The sequence below is a fragment of the Agelaius tricolor genome, unplaced genomic scaffold (assembly GCF_023055355.1).
Source record: "Agelaius tricolor isolate 1412-34295 unplaced genomic scaffold, bAgeTri1.0.p SCAF_28, whole genome shotgun sequence".
NCBI classification, from domain to species: domain Eukaryota; kingdom Metazoa; phylum Chordata; class Aves; order Passeriformes; family Icteridae; genus Agelaius; species Agelaius tricolor.
The window spans coordinates 5,785,268-5,805,389 of NW_027269288.1; the positions used below are offsets into that span (position 1 = coordinate 5,785,268).

The 20,122-nt window shown below is 50.2% G+C and overlaps 1 long non-coding RNA gene across 1 annotated transcript; it reads left to right on the forward strand.

Moving 5' to 3' along the window:
• The first annotated feature begins 4,648 nt into the window (after positions 1-4,648).
• Positions 4,649-16,154, forward strand: LOC139600677 (uncharacterized). The gene is made up of 3 exons (XR_011682638.1): positions 4,649-4,949; positions 6,559-14,451; positions 15,884-16,154. It is a non-coding gene; the product is annotated as an uncharacterized lncRNA (long non-coding RNA).
• The last annotated feature ends 3,968 nt before the right edge of the window (positions 16,155-20,122 follow it).

Genomic DNA, 20,122 nt, shown 5'->3' on the forward strand with positions numbered 1-20,122 from the left:
CTTAGGTCGAGAAATTACTCCCTGGGTGTCTGGATCCTTTCCTCTGCTCCAACAGATGCAGTGGAAAAGGGCAGGTCCATAAAATTCAGCATGGATCTGAGAGCTGCTCGACAGCAATGGAAATAGGGAAGATGACAGTCAGAGCAGTAGGACTCCTGTGTCTGCACAGTGAGCTGAGAACATAGGGTGTAAAATTAAAAATCCAACAGTCCTATTGTTAGGAATAAAAATCCTGTCATTTGCATGTTAAAACACCTCGACTTACAGCAGCAATTTCTCTCTTTAACTTTCCTGGTTTACCCAGTTCCCAGGATGAATAATGCAATGGAACTCCTCAGCAGCCGCACAAATGAAAAAATTCAATAGGACTCCTTTTCCCCCTCTAAACCTACACATCTTCTGCAGGAAGCCTTTCCATTGAGACGTGGAAATCCCTGCTGCCAACGCCTCTGAAAGAGCTTTTTAACAGAGAAGGCTGGGGAGGAGCTGCCAGCCCCAGTGATAAACCCTGTTTGCCCAAACCCCAGCACAGCCTCTGCAGAGTCATGTTAACCAGACTTTGCATCGCTCTCTTTAGGAATAAGCAAATTAGCTCATGGGGGAAAAAAGATTATCGTCAATGCAGCCCTGACATCTGGAAGCAGATTACATCAAATTTGAATAATCTAGGTGACATTTCAATTTAAATTGTCCTTGCGTCTGAAAAGGAAAGAGAATTAAGTGCGAACTCATTGATCGCTGCCTTGGGGCCGAGCTGCTGCTGCTGCTGCAATGAGCATCCCCAGACACAGCAGGGACAGGAGTGACCACCCTGCTCTGGCCCCCCTGCATGCCCCCCACCCCACCACAGCTTTGCTCACCGGTTCTGCCCATCCCTCGCCCATCCCTGTGTTTTCCCAAGCTGCAGGAGTGGCTCAGAGGCTCATTTCCCTCCATCTGGGGGGAAATGATGTCCCCAGTGAGGACCCCACCTTGCAGGTGCAAGGGGAAAGGCCTGTGCTCTTTGTGCCCAGGGTCCATCCCATTATCACTCAATATGGGAGATATTCCTGCCTTTTTCTCCACCAGCCATTCAAAGCAGACTCAGAGGGAAACACAGCTTTCCCTGAGCTTGGAAACTTGGCTTTGTGAGGAACAGGAAGGCCTTTCCACTCTGAAACATGGAGAGAAAGGGCATGAAGTCATCAAGGAGCAGCCCAGACTCTGGCAAGGGGATTTAAAACCTCACCCTCTGCCACCTGAGCAGCTTCCTCTGCAGCTGAGTTCAACTGCAGCACCCACTCACACAGCACTGCTGATCCTGCTCCACAGCTGGGCATTGCCACCTTCCCACTGCTGCATGACAGAGGCTGGGGCTGGGCAGGGTTTTTCAATGTGAAAAGGGACCCACATATACAGTTACATGGAATAGTTTGGGTTCCATGTCCATTAACCCACAAGTAAGTGTTGTATGTAACCTGGTCACCAGAGGTAACAGTCCTCCTCTTGTTGGGATTTCCCAGTATTTAGTGCTTTTAATGTTTATTATGCACAAATCTTCCACCAACCTCAGTGAAAACACCTCACTGGCTTTAGCCAACACCTATGTACAGGAGCATATTGTGATCCTGGCATGGGTCAGAATGATGTGACAAACATTTTTGAAACAGCACCACACCGGTGTAGAGGAGCCACCTCATCATTGCTGTCACCTCCAGGGAGACACCTCAAGGACACAGCAAGACCTGACCCGAGCCTTCCCGCAGCTGAGAGTGCAAAACAGTTCACTATCACAGCACATATCAGTGCTTGGGATGCTGGGAATCCCAGCAAAAGTGAGAAACTCCATTTACAGGAGGTTCAGGGCCAGAGGCCCTGGCTGTGCCTCACACCAGGGCTGCTCCAGGAACAGGCGTTTTCTATCAATGCAAATTTTTTGCTTGCGTTAGAAAATAAAATAATTTCCATTTATACATGTTAAATGAGAGTTTCAAAAGCAGAATAATGCAGATGATGCTTCCAGGCTGTGTGCAGGCATCTGGAGCTGCAGATGAGGGGCTCTGCTGCACCGCTGGATCCCAGCCCACAGCTGGCCTCTCCTATCCCCTCCTGCAGCGTGGCCTCCCAAGCTCATCCCTTAAAATGTGAAAAGCATCTGGGCTCCTGAGCTCCCCCTGCCCAGCCACCCGTGGCAGCAAAAGGGAGGGTCGGCTCGGCTATGAGACCAAAGCTCCCTCATTAACAAGCTGTTAAATTATTAATAAGTTTATATGTAATTTCTTCTGTGTACATAATCTCACATTTTTCAGAAAACTATCATAGCTTTTCACTTAGTTCCACTTGAGGGAACAACAGCTCCTGCTTTCACTTGAGCAGATGAATATTTATGTTGAGCTTGTTCTGTCTGGGGCTGAGGAAAACCAGATTATTTGGCTTCTCAGTGTGGGGAAGGTCGGTGGTGGGGATGGCACGAGCCTGGCTGTCACTAGTGCCCCTGCAGACTCTCAGCCCAGCTAATGGGTCCCCAAAGGGCCTGAAAATCTGGCCAGAGAAGCTGTTGATGTCCCATCCCTGGAAGTGTTCCAGGCCAGGTTGGATGGGGCTTGGAGCAACCTGGTCTGGTGGATTGTGCCATGACCATAAATATACGTACAAGATCAGGAGTGCTCATCTGCTCCAGCTTGGAGGAGCATCCTTCACAATAGCCCAGCTGCCCAGTGCTGTCATCATTCACCCACATGCTGCTGAAATGAGCCACCAATGAAGGGGCTGTGGGAGTGTTTCAGGTGTGAGGAGTCAGCAAACAGGAGGGTTTCAGGACAGCTTTGCTCCCTTGGGAGGGATGAAGGTGGCTGGCTCCCTCATGGGGTGAGGATCCACACCTGTAGAATGATGCGACTTGGTGCTGTGGCAGCTCAATGTCAAAGCAGCCCGAGCTGAACAGAAACCTTTTGATCTCGGAATATTCCTCCCTTGCTGTAATGTCACAAATTTGTGGCTTGCTGCTCCTCAGCTCCCATGCCTTGACACGTCCTTCGGCAGCCTCAGCTTGCTGCGGAAACCAAATATTTTGACTCTGCTGTTTATTCCCTGTTTTTAAAGTGTGTTCTGAGTGAATAACAAATATGTTTTGTGAGGCAGCTGGTGCTTCTTCCTGTAATGTACAAGGTAAGGGAGAAACAAACATATTTGCTTTTGCTCTGTCTATTTATCCAACAATTGTAGCTGCTGCTTTAACGGCACAAAAATGTAATTACTGCACGCGTTCTCACCAGCCCTAATTGGCAGCATGCTTAAGCATACACTTAGAGACACTGCTGCTCCATCACAGCATTCCTGTGGGACCATTAGGGGCTGGTGGGGCTCTGCCCTCATGGGTCACCTTTTGCTCATTGAATAGCAACATTTGGGCACCTTGAAATCCTGAAATTTCAGAAAAATGCAGGAAATCCTGGGAATTTTTTCCTGTAGGAATCCCAGACACTGAGAGCTTCATCTTCCCAAAGACCATCACATGTGGGAAGACACCAAAGGGATCCAGCACAACAGGCGGTAATGGAGCTTTACAGAGGGTCGTGTCCCTCACTTGTCTGTAATCGAGGCTTTGCTAATCCAGGAGATTTTTTATCTTCTCTCCTTTTTTCCCTTTGTATTGGCAGTAACAGTAGCTCAGTGAAAGCATCATTAACGTAATTAAGTGAGCAATTTGCTTATTAACAGATTGCAACCTTTTCAACAAACTTTGCTGGGTTTTCCCTTTTTAAACGCCAGCTCCTCGTGCTCAGGAAGGAAAGGCTGCTGTGAAGAGGGGGTTGAGCTGTGTATCCCAACCTCTGCCCTGCTCCATCAGCAGCACCCATCTCAAGCTCAGTCCCCAAGGCTGAGTCTGCTGCCAGTTCTGGAGCTGCCAACCCCCAGATTTCCTGGCTGGGGCTCCAGGAACAGTTGGTGTGGAGCAATGGGTAAGCTGCTGTCTCATCTCACCCCTCAGGAATAAGGAGCCACTGGGGCTGGTGAGGCAGGATGTGAACAGCTCTGACATCACTGGATAGAGAGTTAAAAACTCCTGGGAGAGTTTGCCACGATTTTTCACTGTGCATTCAGGAAAAACAGCTTGTGCCCAGGAGACCTATCTCTCCTCCAGAATCCATCCCACGTTGCCCTTCTCTGCTCTGAATGTAGACTAGTCTTTTTTTTTTTTTTTTCTTTCGATTTTCTCAGTGTGTTCCAAAGTAGGTGTAAGAGAAGTCAGGAGCGGCTCCTTTGCCCTGTGTGAAGCAGGTTGATGCTTATTCTGGAGCTGTGCTCTCAACAGCTCATCCCAATGGGAATCTTCCACCCTTCTCACCAGAGAAAAGCACTTGGTGTTTCCCTGGGGCGGTTCTCCCTTCTGCAGTGCTCAGTTGCCTGGATATCTTACACTGCAGTATTAAAAAACATGGATAATTATTACTGTTCACCAGCATAATAGTTTCAAGGATCAGCATCCCTACTTTTCACAAGGAACACATCCCCAGGCGGTCGCCTTTGCATATGAGCGCACAAAAAAAGTTCAAGTGAGAAAAAAACGCTATCAGCAAAGCACATTTATAGAGATGAATTATTTGGAAAATTTCTGAGCATCCAAACCCTTCGCAGCAGATTTGAATAACAGAATTCTGAGCAACAAGTTCATTTTGACCCTCTGGGCTAAAAAGTTATAATTAGCGCAGGCACCATAAAACTGGCTTTTAATTAAATCAGCCTCGGAAGAGAGGGAGCTCTGCAAGGTCCCTCCCTCGCTTACATAAGGCAGCCGGCCTGAGCAGCCAGCGTGGGGATGCTGTGGCACTCTGAGCCTTATGCAGGATTTTCCAGAGAGGAAAAATGAGAACTGGGAAGTGGGGAGCCCACAGCCATCCCCAGATCTCACCCAGTCGTGGGCCAAGGAGCAATCGCCGCTGCTTGAGCTGCATGGAGGGTTTGTGTGGGTGAGTTGAGCTGCGTTTCTGGGTCCGCGGTGCCCTGGGTGATGGTGACAGCAGTTCAGGGCAGCTCCAACACCCACAGCTTGTGCTGGACGTTGGTGCCTCCCCAGCAGGACCCAATCCCAGCTCATGCTGGGAAGAGCCAGCTCAGAGGCCACTGGTTGTGCTTTGAAGCCTCCAGAGCAGCCTGGCAATCTGTCCTGCTGCCGTTGCTGGTATGATAATGGGCTGAGTGTATTCCCAAAAAGCATATGCTGCAGTGCCGAGCATGGCAATGCCAGTCTCACAGTTGTCTCTTTCTTTGCACTTTCAAAAGGCTGTAGGAAACGATGACATATGGCACCCCAGCTTATGGTGGTTTAATTGACACAGGTAAGGCCAGGGAAAACAGAGCTGGGTTCTGGTATTTTCAGGGGCAGGAAGGAAATGATGAATTTGACTCCAACTCCTTAGAAGGCTAATTTGTTATTTTATGATCTATATTATATTAAAGAATGCTATATGAAAACTATACTAAAGAATAGAGAAAGATACTTACGGAAAGCTTAACAAGATACTAATGAAAAACTTGTGACTCTCTCCAGAGCCTCGACACACCTGGTCATTAAGTTAAAACAATTCACATGAAACCAGTCAAACAATGACCAGTTGGTAAACAATGTCCAAACCACATTCCAAAGCAGCAAAACACAGTAGAAGCAAATCAGATAATTATTGTTTTCATTTTTCTCTGAGGTTTCTCAGCTTCCCAGGAGAAGAAATCCTGGTGAGGGGATTTTTCAGAAAATATGACGGTGACACTGAGTGGCATTCCCCAGGGAGGACGCCTGTCCTGGTCCCACTGGGATGCTCCAGCTGCCTCCCATCCCCACAGACACCAGGTCTGGCAGGTGTGTGTGCTGCCAGTGCCAGCCCAGCGAAGTTTCAGCCCCGCGTTGGCACTGGGTGGATCAAATGACTCAATTAACAGGTGCCTCCCCATCAATGCCAGAGATGAACTTCTAGTTCTGCAAATATATAATTAAAGCACAGTCTCACAATTATAAGATTCTCTTCCACTCGAGCGAAGGCGGAGGGCTGGCAGGTGCTGGAGTCAATCCAATTGTTTCCACTCTCTCTCCTTTCCTCTGATGCGTGGCACAGCCTGGGCATGGGGGTGAGGGAGGGCGGGTGGTGAGGCTGAGGGTAGAGCTGAGATGCCCTGGCAGAGGCTGCACCAGTGCCTGGAGTGGGTGCTGATTTGGGCTCTGGATGTGGGAGTGCTGAGGGCAGCGCTGTGGCTGACAGAGCCTCAGGAAGGATGATTGAATCATGAGACAGACTCTGGTGCTGTCTCAGGATGATTGAAATCATGAGCAGTTTCAGGAGTCAGTGCTGGGAGTGGAGCCTGTGCTGGATCAGGAGGGGCAGGGAAGGCTGTCGGCACAACTACCTTGTGTAGCTGGGAAAGAAAGTGCTGCTATTTTCCCTTAATACCCAAAATTATCTGCAAATGCCTCTGCTATCATGTTCTATAAATATTGGCTGTTCCCAAAGCCTCCTGCTCGACAGCCCTCCCCAAGCCCACTTTCCCCTTCAGAGCATGCACTGAATCACACTGTTCCCTCCCCAGGGGTGACAAAAGACCGTGGCAGGAACACCAACACCCAACTCATCGTGCCAGACCTGGAGACAGAAACCTGGAAAAATTCCAAACACGGAGGACACGAAGCGCCATGGATCATGGGAATGCATTCATCTCTAGGAAGGCACCCAGGGGATGATGGCCACCCCTCAAAGCCTGCTTGGATAAAAGGAAAAAAAAGCTTTTCATCCCAATGCTGAGCCAGAGAGAACTTGTTGAAGCTGGGTGGCAGTGGGAGGGAATCAGCGCTGGAGCCAAACCTGGAGCAGCCACAACAGCAGCCAGCCAAGTGTGGGTGGGCAGCATCACCTCCAGAGACCAAACCCACTGCTGTCCCCGAAACAGCTTGGAGATCCAAGGGGAAAGGTGCAGTGGGGATCCCCCCCAGTCAGGCTTTCCTCTGGCATGGTTTTGGGGGAATATTGGAGTTAAGGCTCAGACCCACCTCAGCAGGCACAAGCCCACCTCTGTACCTGTGTGGGCTGCTCAAACTGTGATGCTGGAAGAGCCAACAGAGACAATCTTAACCACGCCAACTTCTTTCCATGCCCTTGTCCCTTCTCCAGGGGAACAATCACTGCTGAAGATCTTTGCCAAAATTAGTTTCTTTAAGATCTGAGGGATCTTTCTGCTACTGCGCCGAGCAGTGGGAGTGAGCCCATAAATCCAGTTAGTCACAGTCGCTGGATTACATCGGACCTTGTCCTTCTGCCTTTAATAACACAATTGTTTGCTGCATAAGGAGCTTTATGTAACTGGGAATCAGGGGTGATCCGCAGCACTGCCCAGGCTGGAGCTGTCAGCCCTCCCTCCTCTCTGGGCTCGTGTGAACCTCCTGCTGCCAGGCAGTATCTGAGAAATAAATAACCTCCTTGCTGTGGCAGTGAAAGGTCTGACTCCAGCCCACTGTGGCGGTGCCCTTGGCACAGGATTTCAGTCTGGTAACACAGGGGTCAGTACCAGAGGTGATGCAGGGATGGAGTTACCCCTGGAAGCTGTCTCCCATCCCACACTTCTCCCTTGAGGACAGCCCTCAGGGGCAAGGGGAGATATTTAGGCTCCCCCCTGGTGCCAGACAGGAGACCAGCATGCCCCCAAGCCATCGAGGCTGTTTGGGGACAGCAGTTACCAGCTCCTTCATCTATGAAGGGCAAGTACTGGGAGGTAAAGGCACCAGGCGCAGCCTGCACTGCCTGCAGCACACACAGCGGTCTCGCCCAGCACCATTAAATCTCTGTTTTATTGCAACAGAGCAACCTCTGCACTCTCCCTACGCTCTCTGCATCCCTTTTCCCTCTCCATCTTTTTAAGTGACTCTGCCAAACAGTGCCTGCATAGCTGAGGCCATGCACTGGTGCTGGCAGATGGGCAGCACCGTTAACGTCTCTAGCAGTGAGTGGCATAATTTTGGGTGAAGAGCTGCTCTTTAAGGATGAGTCTGGAGATTTGACAGCAGCATGAGTCTGAAATTCCTTAACAGTTTCCCAGTGATGTGGCTGTGTCCCTTTCCCTGGCTCCTGGCACCTGCACCACTCCCCTTGTTGGACCAGGCAAGCAGAAAGCTCTGGCACGTGGGAGCCTTTGCATTTGGGCATGGGCAGCCTTAATCCTCACACAGAGTTAACTTGTTTATTATCTTCTGGTTTACCTATCAAGTGCTACAAAATGAATGTATAGCCTTGTTGCCATGCCACCACCCAGCCTAACTCCCAGGGCCAGCAGGTCCTTCTGACAGCAGGGCAGCATTATTCATGCAATTAGGGAAAGGAAGGCAGGTGAAGCTGCCAGAGCAGCTTGCAGAGAAAACTTCAGAAAAACACGGGAAAAACACTGGCTCAGCCTTATCCAGCTACTGGAGGGACTGCTTTTGTCCCAAGCCTGGGTATCCCCCCATGCTGCTTCCATCCAGCACAGCTTCGTGTCCCAAAACCTCACTGGATTCTCTGGACAGTGTTCACTGGCTTATCCTGTGGCCAAGACACAAACCCTGAGCTCCCTGGTGAGATACCTGTGGGTGGCACAGAGGAGAACTGGCTGGTCCCCAAAACCTGGCAGGGTGAGAGCTGGTGGCTCCAGAGGTGACCACTGGTGCCAGCTCCTGACAGTGCAGCACACCCTTGGCAGCATCTTCACGCCCCGAGTGAGACTTGCTGGATAAATAAATATTCCAGAGATGCTCCAGGCCATGCATTTTTCATGAGTTCGTTCTGCTATTGGGAACCGCACCCTTTAAGAAGATTGGATGCATCTGGAACAGAAGTCATTTTTATAGTGAATAATTTGCTAGAAAAGCTGACTCTGAATATCTCGGTGCAGGAAACACATCTTGGCTCCCTGGAATGATTCTGCAGAGACCCACTGAGGGTCAGGTGTGCCCCGTGGCTCTGCCCAAGGAGAGCTGCTCTCCTGGCTGCAAAAAACAGCAATTCCTGAAGGAAAAAACACACTGAAGCAGGAGTTTCGTGTAGATTGCAGGAGTTTTTGGGGAAAGCCATGGACCCTTCCCAGCCTGGGGGCTGGCTTGGCTGACTCACTCAGTGCTGCCAGAGCGGGATCCATGTGGATACAAGCAAGAACTTTGGGATCCTGGTGGAACAGGCAGCACAGTATTTATTATTGTGCTGGGTTTTGACTATGGATTTAGATATTGATGGAGTCTGCGCCTCCGAGCAAAGAGCGCTAATTAGCACCCGCAACAGAGAGCCAGCTTTTAATTAAACACCGCTTAACGAGGGGGACTTGTTAGAGACACCGTGCCGCGTGTGAGGTGACGTGTGCAGGAGGATTTCAGAGCAGGGCTGAGTCTGGCAGGGCACAAGGCACTGGGATGGGATCCCCACAGTGGGACAGGATGTGGGACGTGCAGCTGCACTGCCAGGGCCAAGCAGAGCCTCAGGGTTCCCAATGCCTCCTCCACCAAGAACCATCCCATCCCTGTCTCTGCAAATAAGCAAACAAGCTGCACGGAGAAGAGAATAGTATTAATATTTAAAAGGCATTTATAGTTTTAATCAAGCTTTGGGGGGAAAAGACAGCTTAACACGGCACTTTACACAGTTGATAAAATGTTTGACATTTACTGGTGCCTGTAATGAATCTTGTCTCAATTTTCTCTTTTAAAATGCCACTCCAGATACTCTATCTATCTGTAGGGTTTGAAAAGCACTTATCCAACAAAGCATTATCACGATGGAGAATATGAAAGGGCGTCTTGGCAGAGTAGCACCAGCTCTAGAGTTTGCTGGCACCCAAGCAGGCCCTGCGTGGGATGGGCAGAGGAGGGAGGATCAGTGTGGCTCCATGGCCCTGCTGCAGCCCAGCCCACCAAAATACCTCAATTTTCCCACTGCTCACAGCTCAGAACATGAGGCTCAGCTGTCGACCAGTGTTGAGTGCCTGGGATACAGCAAACCCAAACGCTTTGGAGGCAGAGGAGGCTGGAAGTTTGCTTTGTCCCAGAAGAACAGACCTTGGCTGCCAGTGCTGCCCATGGCAGGACAGCGCAGGGGCTCTGGGTGTTATCAGGGAACGACAGTTCTCCTGTGCAAACAGAGCTGCTGCTCCACGGGCGATGATCCAAGGAGCATTCCTGCTCCTCCTCTGGAAGGACACTGAGGAGGGAAGTATCAGCAGTGAACACAGGCAGCTGCTGGCCTGGACTTCCCTTTGAACAACACCTCCAATGTCCTTTGCTTCTCCCTCTTTTCTTTATTTTTTTTCCAGAGGAAAGAAATGAATTATTCTATGGAAGTTAGTGGCTGTCTCAGGAGCCTGGTATAGAAAATTAGGTTTTAATAGCTTTGAAATTGAAGCTCTTTGGGTCAATAGGACAAGATTCAGACAGCGAAATCACTGGCCCATAAAGGGAAAAAAAGCAAATATTTTGTTAGTCATCAGAGAGTCACAGTCCAAAGATAGCAGGCAGGAGCTTAAAATACTGCTATGCTCGTCAGCTCCCGAAGTGTTTAGTCATAAGCTCCTTTTTTCTCTTGTTGTCTCTCTATATATTAGCTTTGGGAATGCAGAATTTGGCTTTCCGTCCTTGGACGTGCCTGGGAATTCCTCAAGTCACTGCTGGAATTGGAAAGTTTACTTTGAGCTAAAAGCACTGTAAAGTCTGTGAGGTAACGCAACGAGAGAAGCCACCAGCTCAGGCAGCACTTCAGATCACATAGGATGGAGAACTTCCAGGGAAGTTCTGTCAACAGGCTCTGGAATTGACTCATTATTAAAGGGATGAATGGGTTATAATTATTCCTAATTTCCTATTCAGAGCTCATTACCACCCCTAAGAAGGGTAGGTGGGGAACCCTTGAGATCCGGCAAGTTACTTTAAATATTCATACGGCTGAGAGAAATTTCTCATGGCTTGGAGCTGTGATGGGGAAAGGGGCCAGATGTGCTGGGAGGCTTCTGCCCCATGGCCCCTGCTCCCCAAGGGAGCCCATGCTGACAGCAGCACCAGCCCAGCACTCAGAGCTAAGACACTGCTAAGGGATCATCCAGTGGCAAGCAGGAGATGGACACCTCAGTGTTTTATCCAGGTCACTCACTGCTTTGTGGCTATCCCAGGTTGTAGCTGCAGTGAGGTGAGGCAGTGGAAGGCCACGGGATGGGATGTGGCTCCTGGTGAGAGCTGCTGTCCTCTGACAGGGGCTGATACCACACGAGGCACCCCGAATGTCGCCTACAGCACACACACCCCTAACGCATGGAAATGCCATATTGCTTCACCCAACTTCTGTCCTCCAATCAGTGCCCAATTTCCTTCCAAGGATAAAGCTGTCTGTTATTTTTGGCTGCCCACTCCAGCTCAGGGCACTCTCATTTTCCCCCATGCACTCAGAGCGCAGACGCTCCCCGTGACTGCCTCAGAGCAATGACAAAACAAGCACATTCCTAATGGCCGGCAGAGCACGTAGGAAATATATTAAATGTATTAACTTTGGCACTTGCTGGGTCTCGGGAGGAGCTCTTGGAGCTGCTCCTGTGCTTCACCTCCACTCCCCTGGCTCCTTTATGCTCTCCCCTTCTGCTAGGAAATTTCCTTGTCCCCAAACCGCGGCTGCCTGGAGGTCACCAACATTTGCCGGCGGCTCATCTGAGCCCTGCTGGGAGTGGCCCAGGCCCACGAGGTGAGGCTGGCAGATGGCACTCAGCCATCCCGTGCCACAGAGCAGCTGAGCCAGGCCAGCAGTGCCTGGGCTGGGAGATGCTCATTGCTCCCAGGGGCTCGCATGACCCCGGAGCCAACTCACGAGCAGAGCAGGGAGCATGGGAATGTGTCCAGGACAACACGACCAACTGCTCTGTTGGCTCAGGAACACCCAGGCTCACAATGCCCAGATGCTTAAAGCCTGGCTGAGACTCTCTGTGGGCTGTGCTGCGTGGAGCAAAGCTCTGGGAGGAGCGAGGCTCTGGGAGGAGTGAGGCGAGGGATAAAGCAAGTGGGAAATTGCTTTCTTGCCCCCACACTGGGATGAATCCCCCGGCTGCCATGTGGGACAGAACACCCCAGGATGCCCAGCAGGAAAATATGAGAGGGCTCCTCCGCTGTGCCACCCGCCCAGGGTGGAATTGTGGCTGGCATTGGTCATGGAGCAGCCACCCACAGCAAACCCAGCCAGCTGCACGTGGGAAGCGCTCCCCAGGGCTCGCTCCCTGGCCACACACAGCCTGGAATTTGATTATGTTTTCAATAAAAGAAGTGCTGGAAGATAACCCCCTTGAGTGGCATCTGCCACGTGGGCTGCTGCTGCCAGGATGGGAAAATTGCCCTTTGTTCTTCACAAATAAATCTGAGGGAAAGCCTGCTCTGAGCAGGCAGCGTTCTCTGGGGGCTGCTGAGGACTTTGCAGGCGTTGCCATGAATAACAGTTTATCTACAGAGTTTCGTTCAAAATGAAGCCTCAGACACAGCCTAAAATTATGGGGATGCTGTGAAAATGGCTTTATAAACTATTGCTTTTTCCTTTCTGAGCAGCAGCAAAGTACAGGCCAGACAAAAGCCAGCCGAGACTCTAACTGTCATAAATAAGTCAGCAGAGCTGATAAAAATAAAGGATGAAATATAATTCAGCCATTCAGTGACAGATCCCATCTTAGCTGTGATATAGGGTCTGTTGAGACTGTCATTGCTTCAGGAAATTAAAGAATGAGCCCATTAGTGAGGATATTTAAAGATGTTCATATTAAGATTATGACTTCCCAGACTCAGCCCGACCAGGGAACTCACTCGATTCCAAAGTCATTTTTCACAGTCCCTTTTCAGTGCTGCTCCAGAGGGCCCAGCAGTGCCATGGGGGGTTCTGAGACGAGCAGAAAGTGGGGGCTGTGGGTGACAGCACCCAGCTCAGCTTGTCTGTTGCCATGGCAATAGGAATACCTGTCCAGAGCCTTGAGAGGCAGCACAGAGGGGATGCCTGGTCCTGGGAGAGGGACTGTGACCATGTGCCATTCCTCAGCGCTGCTGCTCCTTGCATGCACGTGTGAGCATCTCCACGCTCCCTGGAGCTCCTTCTGGAGCCAGGAGCAATTGCTGATGTTTGCTTCCTCTCCTGTCTGGCAAAGCAAACACAGATTATGGCAACGATGGAGCAAATCACGTCCTAAGAGTGGGTGTCCCATGAGAGGGAGCCCCAGGGAAGAGGAGGAAAGGGGAGCCACAGGTGCTCGTGGATGCCTGTGCCTGAAGGGTTGTTGGGTAAAAGAGAAAAGCAATGGCAAAAAAAAGGTGAAGGTTCCAGTCCTGGGATGTTGGAAAACTGATGGATAATTGTAATTAGCTTTCAGAATTTTTAATTATAGAAGGGGTGTAAATAATCACAAAGCACAGCTTCACTAATGAGAGTCCTTGTGCTCAGAAACACGGGGATGCATTTGTTAGGGAGACTTTGAAAGCTCTGCTGTTAATTAGGTGTCTCACAGCCAGCAGGGTTTCAGGAGAAGGAGAAACATGTATACATTTAAATCAGGCTCATTGTGAGAGCTACCCAACATCAATTATGGGATAGCAGGGTGCTAAAATGAACGAGCTTTGTAATTAGACAGTGGATCTGAAAGGCAGAGAAGAGCCTTTGCTTCCCCTCAGGTGTCTGCCAAAGGTGTTTAACGTTGGTCAGGACACGGGGGAGGAGGAGATGTGACCTGCCTTCCTCACCATGGGGATCATCCCACAGCAGTGACCTGGAGGACATCCCACAGCAGTGACCTGCCTTCCATGTGCTCTGGAGGACATCCCACAGCAGTGACCTGCCTTCCATGTGCCCTGGAGGACATCCCATAGCAGTGACTTGGCTTCCTCATGCTGGAGAGCATCCCATGGGGTAACCATGCCCTGCAGAACATCCCAAAGCATCCTGTGGTGGGCTGGGCTGGATCAGAGCTTCATCAGGAGATCCCTGCTGGGGCTTCTACAGCCCCATGACACTGCTTTTATTGGAAGAGAAGCAGAAGGGGGGGGGAAGGCTAGATTAGTTTAATTAAGCATGGGGGAACAGATTGCATTTCCCCACCCACAAAAGCAAACAGAGCACCTCAGGAGCTGCTGGCCCTGCTCTGGCTCGTGCCCAAGACTGGAGGGAGGTCCAGCCCTCCCATGATCTCCCATGGGTGCACAAAGTAAAGCAGCATCTAAAGAGAGCAAAGGAGGATGTTTTCTCCCTCCACTTCCTTTCTGGGGCCGCCTGGTGTGTTTTCTTGGTGGTTATAAACAAGCAGAAAAGGAGATGACAAAGGCTGAGAGGCACTTTTTGAAGCTGTGTCTGTTTTTTGGCTGCTCTGAGAGCAGCAGTGAGCTCAGACCCCGAGGCCAATCTCCACAGTTCCTCCTTAGGTTTTCTCTTTTGGCTACAAATTTCAAGCCCTGCCACAGGAGTTTATGTAAGTAATTACGTTTAGTTGGTATTTGGCTAAATCTAATGAAGCAATGATAAACAGCTCAGCGTTTTCTTCCCTGATGGCTAATGAATATTAATTTCTCTGTCAAAAAGAAACCTCTGCTCACTGCAAAAGATTAGATTCCCATGCTAAAACTCGGGGAAGGGGTAGAAGATCACTGGAAAGGATGGAATTTTGGGAAAGCCTGCATCTGCTCCTTTATGGAGAACGGCAGGCTGGGTTCAGGTGCCTTCACAAGGAATGGCCATCAATCCCTGCCTGACCCATCAGCTTGTTTTGGCAGAAACTTGTCCAAGCTTGAGTTGTGAGGATGTGTCAGGCACTGAGCGTCCCATGGCACAGGTAGCAGCGTCCCCAGGAATCCCCCTGCAGCCAGTGAGTGCCTTCAGCAGGAAAACGGCCCAAAAGTCTTCTACAGGTGATTTTCCTGGCAACTTGTGGCTCTCCCTTTCTGGAGCTTTCAGGGTAGGTGTCAGTCTGCCGCATCACGGTCATTCCTGGCAGTGTGGGAAATGTGGTGCTGCTGTCACCACGGGAGCCCCAGCACTGGGGATGACTCTGCATTCCAGCACCCTGTGGGATGTTCCTGCTGCTGCTCCCATGCCAGCCTGGCAGTCCCAAGGGCTTGGGGCTCTCACCCCAGCTCCCTGTGCTGCTCTGTGCTGCTTGGAGAGATGACTCTGTGCCAGCACCATGCTAAACTGTTCTAACTTTAATCAGCTCGTGGGCTGCACTGAAACACAGCTCACACATGATGTGAGGGGAGCCATGTGGCAAATCCCAGGGAGGGGCCAGCATGAAAAATGGATCTGCCCAGGTGGGAAAGGGACAGCAAGACCCAGGTGGCCGCTGCAGATCCCCAGCAGGGTCCCAGGGTGGTGACATTTGCCTTGCCATCTCCTTCCAGCATGCTGCTGGCTGGCATCCCTCCTCCTCTGAGGAGGGAATTGGATCTTCTTCTTCCCAGCTGCTGCTCTCAACAGCCCAGTAGGATGTGTTGAGATTCTTGTGTTGATTCTTGGTCTTCTTCAATGTTCTTGACGTTGCTTTTAAGCATCAGCACCCTGTGCCCGAGGCAGTGCCAAGGGCTGGGGAAGCATCCTGGGTGCAATGGGGTTTGGGTCTGTCTGTTTGAAGGGCCACAGAGAGACCAGGGCAGCTCCTTGGCAGCTGCATCCTCCCTGTTGACATCTTGGCAAGGTACCAGGAAGCTCCTGCAGGAGCACACCCAAGCCAAGGCACTGGAAGAAGCAGCGCAGGGTTTATTGTAAAAACAGATGCTAAACTTTGATTTTGGCAAAAAGAAACAACTTCAGCATCTGCTTGAGGAGATGCCCAGGCTGGGGAACGTGGGAGCTCCGAGAGCCCAGCAGCTGCTTAACCAAACTCATTTTTTCTACTCATATTTGTGCAGCTCAGAGACAACAGGAAAATCACCGATGAGTTCACCCACTGACCGGTTTAAGGCGTTTCAACGTGCTGAAACATTTCCCCAGATTGTGGAACTTTGTTCTCTGCCACCCAACATCCCAGCAGCGCTGTCACCCACCCACTCTGCTCTGAAAACCTGCTCATCTCTCCAGAGCCAGGCTGAGAAAGGGATGAGAGTGGTGCCTGCTCTGCCACTGGTGGGTACAACTGAGTGTTCCTCAGAGAAAGAATGAGGGGGAGAGGAAAGGGTGCCCTGTGCAAATACCATCTGCATTCAGATTCAAATAAAATTATAGCAAATCTGCAGCACTGGAGATAAAAATGGTAATGAGTTTTAATAGTTCCCTTTGATTTCTGCTATTGAAATGGACTCTGGGAGGCTGACATTGTATCGGGAGATGTTAGATCTCTGGCCACACATCAGGCAGCTGTACTGCTTCCAGGAGTGAGGAGAGGGACTGGAGCCATTCTGGAGCACTGTGGTTGTGGCAGGAGTGGGGAGCTGAGAGAGGCAGCCATTAGAGCAGCCGTGCAATTAGTCCAGCCATCGATTGTTAATACACTTTTAATCAATAATCTGAGCAAAGCCAGAGCTGGATTGATGTCGCAGGGGCGTGCAGTATCCATAAAATTGTCATCTGAGCACCCAGGGAGGTGAGTTGCTTCTCCACTGCTGATTAGCTGGATGGGGCTGTAATTGGCCAGGGAAAGGCAGGAGGTGATACCAGATTATTCATCCCAGAGTGCAAATCCCTGCCTGACACACACACACTCCTGCCAGTGTGACCGTGCTCACAGAGGTTCTTGGATTGGGGAAGAGACAAGGATCTGACTCCATGTTTCAGAAGGCTTGATTTATTATTTTATGATCTATATTACATTAAAACTATACTAAAAGAATAGAATAAAAGGTTTCATCAGAAGGCTGGCTAAGAATAGAATAGGAAAGAATGATAACAGAGGCCCGTGGCTCGGGCTCTGTGTCCGAACCAGCTGGGCTGTGATTGGCCATTAATTAGAAACAACCACATGAGGCCAATCCCAGATGCACCTGTTGCATTCCACAGCAGGCGATAACCATTGCTTACATTTTGTTCCTGAGGCCTCTCAGCTTCTCAGGAGGAAAAATCCTGAGGAAAGGATTTTCCATAAAAGCTGCCTGTGACATGCCAGCACCAGCTGTACCCCCCCTCCCCTCTCTGTGGATCACCATTCCAGCTAATTGTGCCTCTCTCTCCCTAACTCCTGGAATTGTTCATGCACACTCATCAATGTCCAAATCCAGGATTGGCCCCTCCTGAACTCGTTAGCTGTGATCAATTAACGATCTCGCTGTCCCTCGTAGAACAGCCACAAGTCCAGATGGAATGATGGACTCGGGAGGGAAGTGCCTCTGCTGGTGAGAAGGGCCTTAACCCCAGAGTCACCAAGGGAGCCATCACCTCCCTCTGGAGTCAGATCACATCATTGCCACGAGCTGTGGCTGTGCTGGCAAACTTCACCTCTGCCAAATGGATTCCTCTCCTGCCGTGGGGCCGGGGCTGCTGGGAGCTCAAGGCTGGAGCCCTGGGCTCCGGATGTGCCCTGTGTGCTTCTGAGGAGCCATTCTAGGTCAAATAGCAGGAGGAAAGCTCAAAACCTCTTTTTTATTTTTTCCTCTCTGAGAGCTCAAGGGCAAAATTTGAACATCAGAGGCAGGGACAAGTCTTCCTGGGCTGATTTGTGAACATCTTGTTGAGACATCCAGGATCAGATCTGAGAATATTTTAGTGATGCAGGGAGTGATTCAGAGTCATCTGGGTTATCCCCCCTCGCTGAGGATGCGATTGAAATGTTTGTGGCTGAATCTCACCCGGGAAGAGCTGAGCAGTCACACCGCACACAGACTGTCATGTTTATATCCAGCATCTCCTCAGCCTCCCAGCAAGGCTGAGAGGAGCATCCATCATTTTCAAACTCGGGCTCGGCGCTGCAGCAGGGCTCCCTCACTCAGCGCCACTCCTGGGTCTGACCCAGCTGCTCCGGGAGGGTGGGCCATAGCCCCTTCTCTGGCTTCCCATACAGCAGGGATGAGATGCTCAGGGGAAAGGCCAGGGATATGCTGTAGCTCAGGAAAAGCTGATCCCTACATTTTTTTCACCAGAATCTTTTAGTGCAGGAGATTAACTTCTGCTGCCCGTGGATGCAGCTCAGCCTGGCGGCCGCTGCAGCAATCAGGGACCAAGGGGTGTTTAAGATGCTCAGGTCCCTCCATCTCCCACCCTGGCAATCCCTCTGCCATGGCAGCACCCCAGCAGTGCAACAGGAGTCTCAGGCTGCTGTTTGATAATTGCTGCCCTGAGATGTGCAGGGTGTCTCTGCTTCGGCCCGTGTGGCTGAAGAACGAGTCTGGACTCTTCACTTTTTGGTCTTGAGGCTGTTTATTAATTCTTATCTATAAAATTTTCTTTCTGCCCAGCCGAGGTCTGCTCTGCAGGGCAGCCACAGGCACTCTTTGTGTTGTCCTTTTATACTACAAACTACATATAACATATTTACACTTAATTCCCAATACCCATCACCTGTGTTAGACAGTGCACTTCTACTCTAAACCAATCCCAAAGTGCCAACATCACTGCAGAAAATGGAGAACAAGAAGAAAAAGAAAGACTGGACACGCCCAAGTTCCTCCATCTTGTCCTCATAACCCCCATACCAAAAATCCTAGAATCTACATTTTCACCCTGTGATCATTTTGTTATTACAGCATTCAAACCTGTGTGACTTTCACGTCCTCATACAAAGCTGGTAACTTGCTCCAAGGCTCAAAATCAAATCCCCAGGTGTTCTGGGCTGGGTGCCAGGGTCTCCAAGCCCCCCGGTGGGGTCCTTGGCAACTCTGGACACCCGGAGGGATGCACTGAGTTCCGACACAGGAGCACTGGCTTTGAGCTCCAGAGGGATTTCCAAGCACCTTTCCAGCGGGTGCTGTTTGCTTCCCTGGCTGCCGGCGCGCACGGCTGAAACGCTGCCTTGTTCCTTCCCTCAGCGCTAGCCAGCTGCCCAAAGACAAACTGTCCTCCCTTGGGGGGTACATTAGAAATGCTTAAGCAAATTAGCCATAAATAGAAAATGTAACATATGGGGCTGTAGATAATGTTTCATTATAAATTATCATATTCTCCAGGGAGATACGCCTCTTCCCTTCACACCAAAGACTCTGGGTTTCTTCTTCTGTGCAGATTTTGAGTTTCTTCTTCTTCTTTCTTTCTGTCTTTCTTTTTGGTAACCGTTTCTGACAATGACTGGACTCAGTAGTTAATTTCCTGGGTGCGGAAATTGGGATGTGTAGCTCACTTCTGCTGCAAATCCTCTCAGATTTAAAATTCCCTCATTACAAAAGGAAAAGAAGTGAAAACAGTCCTGATGAAAGGTGCCTGAGTGAAGGCCCTGAAGATTAAATGAGGTTGTTTATCCACCACAGAGTCGCACCAAGGACAACAAGGCTCCTTCCCCTGCTCTGTCCCAGCACTGCTAGACCACAGTCCCAGTTCTCAGCCACATGGAAATCAGGCACTTTCCAAAACAAGAACACCCACGAATTACTCCCTTCTCCTGCTCAGGCTGAACAGCTCAAGAGGAATCAGGCTGGTGCAGAGGCATCTCCCTGGGAGCCCATCCATCATCCCAGCACCATTCAGCTGTTGGGGATCCTGGTGGGCAGCACCAAGCTCCTCCCTCCTCGAGTAAATACGAGAAAACTGGTACTATTCATCCAGCTACAAAGTCCTTGAGGGAACAGATTCCCCAGGCAGCCCAAAACTCATCTTTAACATCTTGGTAATTGATTGGTATGGTTTTTTTTTTTTTTCATTTTTGCTTATAATTTCATAAGTTTGTTCCCACAGTGATCCAGAAACAAGTTCCAGTGGCCACTCAGGTCCCATCTTGCCCTGGGTGGGCATTTTTTTTCTTGCTGAAACCTCCCTGAGTTGACTTCCGCTGAAGTTTCATTCCTCACACAGATGGCAGCACAAAAGAGAATTTTTTTACCCAAAATATTATTGTGTATGCAAACACAAACTGTGCAGGCAGAAGCCACAGCACAGGAAGTAGTTTCCTGCTCCACAGCTATTGGTGCATATTGATGTTGGTCTCCAAAACCCAGAAACTGAACCCATTAGAAACACTTCAAGTGAGATTATTGCAGACACAGAGATTTACCTGCTGTAATTGCAGAAAT